Genomic DNA, 12,630 nt, shown 5'->3' with positions numbered 1-12,630 from the left:
ATCTATGTCTCACTAGACCTGAATATTTTCATCTTTCAATTCACCGCCCATATGTAGGAATTCAAGGTTTAAGAATACAGATATACATAGACGCAATACAATTTCCTCATATATAGCAAGGAATTGCCTTCTGGGGAAAAAACCCTAAATTAAACATAATTTCTACTATCATATCTCCGCCTAATAAACGACTCAGATTGACTACGAAATTACAACATTTTACAAGGAAATTTTACATCTATTCTTAGCTTCAGGGGCGCTGCCCCCGATCCACCCGCCAGGGGAGGGATCCCAAAGGTCACAGCTACCCCCCCTAAACCCCCTGCAGTGAATATTTTACGGGCAGCATTGCCACCCCACTACAAGTTGGGGTCCAATACGGCGATACCTTTGAATACATAAGATAATCAGGCTTCACACCCAACATTTTTGAGTTCCACGGTAAACCAAATGTTTGCATTAATTTCGTTGAATAAAGGGAAAATAGGTGTTAAAGTCAAATCTGAAGAAAAGGCAATTGATCGAGTTTCTTGGTGTTTTGGCCAATTGAAATGCACCCGATACATGCGTAAGCCTAGGTTTACACAAGTCAAACACTGTTTATTATGGTTAAAGCGGATTAATCATTATTAAAACATCTACAGAAGAACTCAAGAGCCAGTTAACTGAACCAAAAAGCCAGCAGTCATTGTCATCTTCTATGTTCAGTTATTTTCCATTATTTTATGTTCTTTGAGATGCCTTTACCCTCTGTGTAATATTTTGTAATAATTCTTACTTTAGATAGTTAGAAAAATAGTTTTACTAGTTTGACAGTTTCAAAGATTAGCAACTGTTTCACAAATGTATAAAAGGAGGAAAACTTACAGAGAAGGGGGTTGAATTTTGGAGAACCCGGAGACTAGGCCACTGTATTCCTGATACAACTGTTGATTAATGAAAGAATCAGAAGTTTCCATGAATTGTTGGGTATAATTTTGTAACCTTCTCCGTCATGTGTCATCTTATGTTTTCTTCTTTCAAGTATAGTAATGAAGCTGCAGGTCTTTATTTGCTTATGTAGATAAAGTTAAAATTCCTTAAAAGAGCGCCCCTATACTTGAAGTTTTCACCTTCCTTTCTAAGTTATAGATAATAGTTTCTGTGTAAGGCAGCATATTATCTTTCACTTCTCCAAGGGTCGCAGATAGTATTTTTTGTGTTAAGCAACATATTGTCTATGATTCAGTTCTCATTTTCATAATTCTTCTAAGTGATGGATACTAGGTTTTGTGTTAAGCAGCATATTATCTTTAACTTTTCCTTCAAGCTTTCTTCATTCATCATTTATATCTAGCAACAAATGGCATTCTGAGATGTTCTGGTCATACATGTATTAAGGGTTAAAGACCAAGTTTTCCAGGTCCTTCATTTGAGAACACAACAAACAATAAAGTGACAAATAAGTGACAACAAATAATAATCATTAATGTCTTAAGCACAATTTCTCCACAGCCAAGAAATTGGTTTCTTAAGGTACAACATTAATTGGCACCATTGTCGGGGAGAGAATAAAAGAACACTTTTCCTTGGGTTTTTCAATATTTTCCTCTGGTTGTTCAGTGAGGAGGAAATATTTGGCTGTTTTGAATAAAAGCAATTAAATAAGAGCACTTTTCCTTGGGTTTATTAAGTTTGAATTTGATTCTTGAGAATGACAATTTTCAACAGTTGGTTGTACATTCACACTTGCGATTTTCACTTACAACATTAATTGGCGCATCCACTGCACTTTGAAGTTTTCTTTTCTAGGTTTTAATGGCTCTCCCTGCATTCTTAGTCCATAAATTTGATCCATTTGATTTTACTGGGATCATCGGCTATCCTCATGATATGCCTGCATTTTATGTTCGGAATGAGTATCTTCCAAAATTCGGTAGAAAGGAATATGAAGATCCATCTCAGCACCTCCAAGAGTCATGAATGCATGTAGCAGCAGGGCATCATTCATGAATATGTGAAGATGAAGTTGTTTTTGTTTTCTCTGGACCTAGAAGCTAAGGTTTGGTTCAGGTCTCTGCCTTGGTCAAGCATTTCATCTTTGAAACATTTCCATTTAGTGTTCAATTCTTATTATAGAACTTATTATCCTCACAAGTTTCTTTTTGAAGGTTGTTGTGAATCTTATGATGCTAAAGAAACTTTAAAGGCTCAAGATAATCTTGTTGATGAAACTAATGATTTTGTTGATAATATATCAAGCATTCAGAGAGGTTATAGCCAGATTAATCAGATCCAAACAAATGCATTAGAGATAGAAGCAAATCTGGTGGTTGCAGAAAAAGCACCAGAGACACAGCCTATCCAAGACAAGGGAAAGGCAAAGATGGAATCCTCTCAAATTCAAACATTGGAGGATATGTGTAATGTAATTAAAACTTTTTCATATAGGTCGAATAAGTTAGAGTTAGAAAATAAGAATTCTCAGAGAACTACGTTATATGCAGTAGATGAAGATGAACTTGGTATCGAAGGAGAAGAGTATGGATATGATGAAACATATGCCCTTCATGAGGAAAATAAAATTGATGAATATTGTAAGCAATTCTCTGATTTTATGCAGACTGGACTACATAAGAAATATGACTTGAGATTGAGGAAAAGATCAAGAAATCAAGAAAATAAAAGTGAGTAGCAAGTTTCAAATTCCTCACCAAAGGTGAACCCACAAGAATCTTGGCCTGCAGAACAAGTGAATAAAGGAAACCAAGAGAGTATTCAAATGGAGGAAAATTCAAACATGCATCAAGAATTTCTGCTCAGCAATCAAGAAGAGGAAAAAATAATTAATTTGCAAATAAATCCCCAGAGTTCCTATTTTGTTAAATTTGATGATCCTCCTATCCATAATGAAAATGGTTTAAATGGGGAACAAGATGAAGCTCTTCAAGTTCATCAGTTAGGTGTTGATAGGAAGAAACCAGCAAGTGGGATATGTTGGACAACAATATATTGAGCCATCTATCATTGCAAAAGAGGCTATCTTATGTAAAAAGAAAGCTGATAAGGAGAATGTATATCATTGCATTGAAGAACATAATGATGCCCATGGATCAGAGGTAAACAATATATTTGAAGTTGACCATATGTCATATAATGATGTGGAAAAAATTCTTTTTTCTTCCTGAGATTATAATTACAAATTATTTTCAATCAAAGCTTAGAGATGAAAAGTGGAGACATAAAAGCGACCTAGATCATTTTCTTAAAGATGTTGCTGATTTTTCTGTTGAGCATATTATCCCAACAGAAGGTTTATTTGAGCAAGAATCTTCATACATAGAGAATTTCTTTTTTGGAGCTGATCGAGACCATATTTTTCCTTATACTTTTGAAGATCCTGTGGCAGATTACATGGAGGAATTTATCAGCAGTTTACACATCTTACCTTGTGGATATATTCCTAACTTTTGTTTTGAGTTTCCCTTATGCATAATTTATTTTTTGTTCAGGATGAATTGTATTTTCAAAATTAACTGGCAGAATGGTTCTAGATCAGGCACTCAGATGCTAACTTGGTACCATTGGAAGATTGACTTCACCTGATGGAGATCAATCATGTACATATGTAGGAACCTGTACATAAATAAGCTCAGGTATTGAGAATTTGATTTCCAGTTGTAGTTCTTCAGTTTAATCATTAGTTGATGAATAAGGGTGACTTTCCCAGTTGGCAACTGGTTTGTAGAGGTTTCAGACTTCAGGAATGTTAAATTTTAGTTTGTCAAATTCTAGGGTTTTCACAGTTTTGAACTCCATGCCCAACTAAGGCTACTGATCTACAATTCTCAATATTTGCATCCTATCACTACAGATATTGGCATGGGTTCACTGTACAAATTTTCACAAAGTTAAGCTTGGCAAAGCAATATATGACTCTTTTCCTAATGGATAAGGCACTAATCTGTGGTTCTTACTGCTTCTGTGGCAAAAGCACTATCCCTAGGTGGAGCCAGATGTTGTAACATGCATTTTTTGTTACCTTTAATATTCATGTTTCATTCAAGAATCACTTGAAAATATCTTTAAAAATATAAGGCAAGAGGGAAATGTAATAAATTACATATCGGAATCAAAACACAAAAGAAACAAGTATAAAATAATTGGCCCATGTGATTAAGTTAAATCGAAATATAAATAATTATATGAAGCCATAATCAATATGTGTGTGTGAGTGTGATAGCAATGGGATTAGATCGCAATCGCGAAACGCAGTGGGCATTTGTATGAAGTAACCACGGGAATCACTGATTGCTGATTGTGATAAGCAGTTAATAAAGCGCTGAACAGGCCGGACCCGAAGCATATATATATTATGTTTTATAAGCCCCGACGGGTCTGTGATCATTGCATTACGTTTATATATGTATATGATTTACACCGATTGCGATATGCAATGGCTGGACCTGATAGTTTATATATGATGTGCTTTATAAGTCCGGTGGGTCTGCAATATCGCAAGGTTTGAGTTCAAGCACCAATTGAAAGCGTCGATTGCGATTTGCAACGGCGATTCAGACTCGATATTATATATGCCATGTTTTATACTTTCGGCAGGTCCGCCATATTGCAGATTGTTAAGGTTTGGGTTAATACACCAATTGAAAGCGTTGATTGCGATTGCGATGAGTTTCAGACCCGATGAATTATTAAATACAGATTTATGTCTAATCGACTCCATATGGGAAGTCAACGGAGTGCTGAAAAGGTGGAACCGATGGGTTTATGCAAAAGATTTAATTCCTTTTTAGTTCCGCGGTAAACCAAAAGTTTGTGTTAATTTCATTGCATAAAGGGAAAATGAGTGTTAAAGCCAAATCTGAAGAAAAGTCAATTGATTGAGTTTCTTGGTGTTTTAGCCAATTGAAATGTGCCTGATACATGTGTAAGCCCAGGTTTACACAAGTCAAACACTATTTATTATGGTTAAAGCGAATTAATCATTATTAAAGCATCTACAGAAGAACTCAAGAGCCGATTAATAGAGCCAAAAATCCAGCAGTCATTGTCATCTTCTATGTTCAGTTATTTTACATTATTTTATGTTCTTTGAGATGTCTTTACCCTTTGTGTAATATTTTGTAATAATTCTTACTTCAGATAGTTAGAGAAATAGTTTTAGTAGTTTGATAGTTTCAAAGATCAGCAACTGTTTCACAAATGTATAAAAGGAGGAAAACTTACAGAGAAGGGGGTCGAATTTTGGAGAACCCAGAGACTAGGCCACTGTATTCCTCATACGACTGTTGATTAATGAAAGAATCAAAAGTTTCCATGAATTGTTAGGTATAATTTTGTAACCTTCTCTTTCATGTGTCATCTTATGTTTTCTTCTTTCAAGTATAGTAATGAAGCTGCAGGTCTTTATTTGCTTATGTAGATAAAGTTAAAATTCCTTAAAAGAGTGCTCATATACTTGAAGTTTTCACCTTCCTTTCTAAGTTATAGATAATAATTTTTTTGTAAGGCAGCATATTATCTTTAACTTCTCCAAGGGTCACAGATAGTAGTTTATGTGTTAAGCAGCATATTTTCTATGATTCAGTTCTCATTTTCATAATTCTTCTAAGTGACAAATAGTAGATTTTGTGTTAAGCATCGTATTATCTTTAAATTTTCCTTCAAGCTTTCTTCATTCATCGTTTATATCTAGCAACAAATGGCATTCTGAGATGTTCCAGTCATACATGTATTAAGGGTTAAAGACCAAGTTTTCCAGGTCCTTCATTTGAGAACACAACAAACAATAAAGTGACAAATAAGTGACAACAAACAATAATCATTAATGTCTTAAGCACAATTTCTCCACAGCCAGGAAATTAGTTTCTTAAGGTACAACAATTCCTATGTCAAGCAATTGGTGATGTACTTTCTCATGTGAAATTGTTATTTTCTCAGTTCTCCATATGTTTTGTGTCTCTATTGTTTCAAAAAGATAAAGGGCCAAATTTTCTTAAGTGTACTCTTCTCTGGCTTCTAAAAAATATCAATGTTTTCATTCTGATGTTAAGTATAGAATTAATCCCAGCATGCTCTATATTTAATTGAACTTAAATCATATTCATGCTACACTCTCCACAAATACTTTAAAAGATCAAAAAGTTTGCCTATCCTGTCATGTTACAGCTGCTGGGTCATTTTTTTGTTTGATCACCCAAAGACTCATGACTCCATGCCCAATGGACTTTCCTTGCAAATTTCAACCAAATCTTTGAAAAAACAACCTCAAAACTCAATAACTAGCCTAATATCTTAAAACATAAATCTAAATCAAATAGAGAGATCCTTCTTTGAAGATGGAAGGGATATATCCCATCTTTAAAAGTGGTTTTGTGGTTACCTCTGGGTTTCTCTCCACAACCTAGGGAAATTACGAAGTGATAACACATTCAAATTTATTTCCCTTCCTGTACAATGATGTAATAGGATAGGAAATCTGTGGTAATTTCCTGATGAACCTCCTATAATAACCTGCTAGTCCCATGAATAATCTAACATCATCCACATGTTGAAGAAAATGTAACTAGGTTTAGTCTTCATAATGACATGATCATTGTAATTGATGTAAGAAAGAGAATAGCTTATTTGTGTATATCTTGCTTCATGGGTTTCATGAGAAAGAAATATAATTAGGTCAAAGACTTCTTTTTAATGTTTTTAGGATTTTGTTGTTATGTCAAAGAGTCATGTCATATTCATTAATGTCAATGCAACCCTCCGAGAGCAAGCACACTGAAATTTGCAAGCAAAACAACAAAGGAATCTTATGTCGGCTCCAAAATGAATTAAAAGGAAATTATTAAACAAATGGAAGTCATGTCAACTTGATAAAAAATCATGATTGTTCATACTCTCACATCATCTCAAATATGTGTCACAAACCACTATAAATACCCATCCAGGGTCAGTGAAGAGAGATGAGAATTTCTCATTTTCCTCTAAGTTTTTCGCATGGAAGGAGCAGGTCAGTAGTGAATTAGGGCTTCTATCTTAGGGCTTGACTGCACCTCGATTAGGGATTGGGAGCAGTCAAGCAAGACTTCGGATGTATGAAGCAGAAAGGACTTCGCATTGACTTAAGGATTGTTCTATATCTTATCTCGGCATACCTGAAGATGAATCTCGCATGGAAGATGGAGGAGAGATCTCCCTTACGACATACATGTGATCTGAAGGAGAAGTCCTCAGATGGATAGAGCAGAAAAAGGTGTGGATATAGACACAATATTAACGTATGATCTGGGAAATATATATTCTCAGCATAAACATAATTTCTGTGATGATAGTCTCAGCGTATCTATGATCTGAAGGTGTAGATGTCGAATCAAGGATCTCGGCATACCTGTAGGTGCAATCATGTTTCAATATCAAATTTATTGAGAAGAGAGGGCTTAAGATGAGGATGCATAACAATATCGGCATTATCTTAAGTCTTGTGATATCAATCGCGACATGATTATGTAAAGCAAAAGACTCAAATCTATCATCTCAATTGTTTCACATAATATCTCTGTTGCAATCTCAAAGAACGGTAGTAATAAGAGTCTTAAGGAACGTAGCATATGATGACTACAATATAACAGAATATAATCATTGTCCATTCATATGAATGACAAGAAGGATCTATTTGATATATATAGAACCTTATCTCTAGCATGGATAGAATATGGATCATGATCTTTGATGATCCCATACAACAAGAAATACAAGTGAGGATGCAACAGAAGTATGATGACAATGGCATGGTAGTAGTGAAGAGGATGATCTCGGTGAGGAAAAGAGATCTCAATATGAAATAATGAAGATCTCAGTGATGTAGCTATAATGACTTCAGTGGTGCAGATGATGATCTTATCAGTGGCAGAATAAAGGATTGATGTCTTGGTCTTGGAGAGGCAAATTGAGTCAAGGGTCTTGGTCTTGGTATTCGTCAATGAGATTTCTATAAGAAGAATTTTGTGTGGGTTTTCCTCTGCAAGAGGGAGAGGTTTTGGCCCTGGCAGAAAGCCATATACTTTTTGTTCTTGTCTCTTTTGTTTTGATAGCAATTTGATGAAGCTAACATATACACACTAATAATGACAAGAAGATCAAGTTAAGATAAAATATAAAAACACTTCACAAATTGTTATCATGCTAAGAAGAATCTTTGTAATTCTGAATGCCCTAGATTTTTCAACATGGTATTAGAGGATTGGTTCAGCAGTCAAGGAAAGGGGCAGAAAAGAGACATTCAGAGGTCAAGGCATCAAATTAGCTAAAGGATCTACAATCAAAGAACAAAACCTAGATCTAAGAGGCAGCCTACATCATCAAGTCTACAACAAAGGGTTTGAAAGACAAACAATCAGAGGATGAAATAGTCAGATCTGAAGATGCATAGCAACAACCTTGGTGACTCCCACAATTCACATCATGGCATGATCTCAACATTACAGTGATTGATCCTTTCAATAAAGATCAATTCGGATTCCCACTCAAAGAAGCAGATCATCTACAGCATGATTTGGATAGACAGTACTCGATGAAGAATGAAGGTGTTTGTTGATAACACTAATTGATGGGTCTCTATATCATGGCAAGCAATCACAAGACAATGTTGCATAGATTCCTTATGTAGCCCAAATACATAATCAAGATAGCTCGAAGGCAAAGGAGGCAATTTGCATGTCTACTCCAACTACTACCAACTTGATCAAGGTGAAGATTTCATCTTCACAATCAAGTAAGTACCTTTTTCATTTTATAATCAAATTTGGTTTTATGACTTCATGATTGCAAGAAGACCTATATATTGATGGGTCATCAAGGGTCTTGCATGGAATAAGAAGGATTTTCATTATCCTTAGAGAAGTCAGTACATCAAGGTCTCCTTTGAAGTCATGAGAACTCTTAAGGTTCTATAAAGTAAGAAAGGAGACATAAGAAGGATACCTGAAATGCTAGAGGACATACTCTCTGAAATGCAGTGCAGAAGGTGCCAAAGAATGAAGAAATATCTTCATGAGATCTCAATTGAGAGATCTAGGAAAATGATGAATAGATAATCATCATTGATAAGCAAGGTGACAATTGTCTATGAACAAGAAGGTCACCTCAATCAACATTTTGTGATCTCTATGCCAAATAGAGAAAGGTAAGTTGAAAGGACTCAACTATGTGAAAAGGAAAGGTTAACAAAATAGAACAGCACTATGAAAAAATATTATGAAAAATGTTTCATATCATCTAAAGGATAGAGGAAGCTAAAGGAAAGAGGGGGTAATAGATCTCCAATATAAATGAATTGGCATCCCTCTCAAATGGATCCTATCATAAGTCCTTGCAAATATGACAATGGTAAGAATATGCATCGTGGAATCATGGAATGAATAGATCATATAGGAATAACATAGCTCTTAGGAATCTCTTTGGACATTAAAGGAAGAGAAGAAGTCATCTAGGTCAATGGGTGTTGGAAATAATACTTATAGGGGGGTGAATCAGTATTATCAGATTAATAATTTTATTTCCCAAAAATATTTATATACGCTACTTCAGTGAAGTGAACTAGTGTGTACACGCGAATGTGCTTAAAGAAACCAGCATATATGCAGATAACTTTTGATTTAGACAGTTTATCATGTGTTGAGCTTAAACTAGTATATCATAGATTTATTAGATAGTGCAATAAAATCAGAATAAAGCATCACACATGAACACCAAGATTTAAGGTGGAAACCCAATGTGGGTAAAAACCACCTGCTGTCGTCATATCTGTCTTCTTTTAATAATATGAAAATATGTTTACAATCTTGTACTAGTGCAAACTCATACCAGTACGTAGGCTTCTACCTGTAGAAGGTTACAACCTTCTCTCATTTTCCAGCTTCTACTGGAAGGGAGCTACAACCCCCTAGCTCTTGTACTAGCCAATATGTTTACTTGTACGTAGGTGCCAGCCTACAAAAAACTCCACTCTTCTACCAAGGACCATGTTTCATGAATTTTCAAGTTGGATACTCCTGGATCACAACACCACAAGTTGAAGGCCATGTTTCATCAAAGTTTCACACTTGACCCATCAAAGCCTTTTAAACTTAAATTTCATTAACCAATATTTAGATAATCTAAACAATCAAACCACTGACACCAGAACATTGTGCTGAACCCAAAACCCTGCATTAACATCTAGAACTAGCTGTAACCTCAAAATCATGCATTAGAGTGTACACGCTACTTGGTTGAACCCAACCTGCGTGTATATGCCACTTCCTTTATCTCCAAAGATACTGAATCATAAACTTCTGAACCATAGACTATACCAATTAGTGACATTATGAATATCTACTGTCATATTACAGAGTTCAAAATAGATAGCAACAAGGATTACCCTTCCTTCTTAATTAATCAAGTAATCAGACTCAATTTCCTTATACAACAGTTCTACGTTCAGATCTAAGAAGACTTCATTGATAGATAGCACTAAAACAACAGAATTTGATCAGATAGATCAGTAAGATCTGAAAAGAAGCTTTTATTTTTGTATACTCTACTTCAAAGAGTCGAACCTGCGTACAGATCTGCAAATTTTGACTCAAAACTTTGTTGCAATTCCAGACTTTAGACAAACCCAGATCATGATAGATAACAAATAGAATAGGCGCAAAACATTAGATCTGGTCTCAACTAATATCAAATTATTCAAGAATAAGTCATTTCAAGTCTCATGATTCCTAATCCAATGTTGAACTCAAGGTGCACTTGAATATTTCAGATCTAGTCCCAAACATAACCCTACAACATAATATATACTTCATATAGAAGTATTCCTTAGAATCTCATTGCTTGCACACCTTGGCCTAAAGATATTCTCCTCCTTATATACTCTTAGGCATTTCTCAATACCTGGGACCAAAACCACTTAGGATCAATACCTTGGACCCAATACCTAGGGTCAATACCTTGGACCAAATGCCTCGGACCAATTACCTTGGACCAAAATACCTTGGATCAAATACCTTGGACCAAAAACTTGGTTTTCCAACATGTACGCACTTTTCCTCCTGTGAAAGTGCATGTATATGTTATACGCTACTTTTGTTCTATTAAACCACGTGTATACGCGCCTTGGACAAAGGGAACCAGCATATACCTCTCTTTCTTCATTCTTTGGAGTCTGATTTGAAATCCTTTGTTGTTGACTTGCTGCACTGTGAACTTTCATTTGAGTGAGTTGCCATCAAGGACAACACCTGTATCATAATGCCAACAATCTCCCCCCTTGGACTTGATGGCAATAACAACACCGAGACACTCTCCCCCTTTAACATCAAGGGCAAAGGGCAGACCAAGATATTCTCTCCCTTATGTTGTTCATGCTCCCACTGAGTACATGCTGAATTCTCTGATTGAGCTCCCATTTGTACATGTTGAGATGCACTGAAACCGTCCATGCTCCCCCTGAGCACAACCAGAGTCTGAAAAAATATTCTCCAAAATAATAACATGACTCTATAACTCAACTATGTGAGTATGACCTTCCTATCACCAATGACGCATACATACATCCATCTCCCAACCAAGTGGGGATATACCAAATTTAACTCATCCACCCAACCAAGTGGGGATATACCAATTGTTTATACATGACAGAAATATAATTACATCATCCATCCCATGCAAAGTGGGGATACGAATTACATCATTTGTCCAATAGGAATCATTCAAATGTATGAGAAGACATATCACACCCTAGACTTTTACATGACTTAAGCAACAAAAGCTATAAATATTTGAAGCAATAGCTGGACTTAGCAACCATAATGCCAACAATGAAAAATGCGAGTGAAGGCTAATCATCCCCCTGAACCTGTGCTACCTGTTCATTTTTAACAATTCGATGATCAAGGCATCTTTGTCAGTTGGATAAAAATTAATGAACAGAGCATATCAATAGACTATAATCATCAACATCAGACAGAGCACCCATATTAGAGTCTGCCCCACTATTTTTCTTGTCTAAAAAACATATACGCTCCTTGACCCACAAAAACCCGCGTGTGTACACAACTATACTTCATGAAACACGCATCTAATAACCTTTCTCTGAAAATTTGGATTTAATCAGTAGGATGATGCAACAACTACTCCCAACTTTTGTCTGAGATATTCAAATGTTTCTTTGGGCAGTGGTTTAGTGAATATATCAGCAACCTGTTCTTTGGAGGGAACATACTCCAATTTGACCTTTTCTTCAAGCACTTGTTCATGTAGAAAATGGTATTTGATGGGTATGTGCTTGGTCTTGGAGTGCATGACTGGATTCTTTGAAATACTAATGGCACTTGTATTATCACATAGAATGGAGATGGGTGGAGTACATGTGATCTGAATGTCTTGCAAGGTTTGCATCATCCAAAGTAGTTGTGTGCAGCAAGATGTAGCATCCACATATTCTACTTTAGCTGTAGATAAAGAAATTGAACTTTGTTTCTTGATGAACCAAGACACTAACCTGGAACCCATATAGAATGCACCACCACTAGTGTTTTTTCTATCATCAACACTTCCTACCCATTCTGCATCTGTATATGCATGAAGAGTAAGATC

The sequence above is a fragment of the Pinus tabuliformis genome, chromosome X (genome assembly GCF_031772625.1).
Source record: "Pinus tabuliformis cultivar Carrire ecotype Pingquan chromosome X, CPIR1, whole genome shotgun sequence".
Lineage (NCBI taxonomy): Eukaryota > Viridiplantae > Streptophyta > Pinopsida > Pinales > Pinaceae > Pinus > Pinus tabuliformis.
The sequence above is the reverse complement of the archived record's forward strand: the minus strand, read 5'-3'. Positions refer to the sequence as shown.